The sequence below is a fragment of the Mastomys coucha genome, unplaced genomic scaffold, assembly GCF_008632895.1.
Source record: "Mastomys coucha isolate ucsf_1 unplaced genomic scaffold, UCSF_Mcou_1 pScaffold4, whole genome shotgun sequence".
In the NCBI taxonomy this organism is placed as follows: Eukaryota; Metazoa; Chordata; class Mammalia; order Rodentia; family Muridae; genus Mastomys; species Mastomys coucha.
Window position 1 is genome coordinate 3,634,212 of NW_022196910.1, and position 601 is coordinate 3,634,812.

Below are 601 nucleotides of genomic sequence, written 5' to 3' on the forward strand. Positions count from 1 at the left end.
TCTTAAATGAACATAAATATATAAAGTCTTTTTGTTTGTTTGTTTTGTATTTAGTAGAGTTTAAAATCATGGCTCTTACTGTGGTACAAGCCTAAAATAAGAACAATTTTTAGGCATTGTATTTCATTGTAATAAGGCTGTACTTCAATAGCCCTCATATCACCAAAGGATATTACCTCCATCGTAGCTAAGCTGAGAGTTGACAGTTCTGCTGCGCCAAGGAATAAATTGTAGGCATGATTTTTGGATACAGACTTCCTGCTATGGTCAAAGCTATTTGACTCGAGTGAGTGACTTTATTTTCGGCCCACAGAGAACAGGTTACATTCATTTAAGAAATGGTGTATGTATTAAGATGGTCTATCCAAAAAGTCATTCACCAACTGTTTCAATGAACAATGGTTCTGCTTGGAGGGTGGCATAGATATTAGGTGAGGGTAAGAATTTGGTTCATTATCTGTGATAATTTAGAAAAGCATTCATCTCAGAGAAAGAGTAACTTAAAAAGGTCCTCTTCTTCAAACTTGATACAGTAGTTACAAACATCAAGCAAAGCATTCAGTCTCACTTTTTGTTGTTCTCTTACAAGCCACCTCCCTAG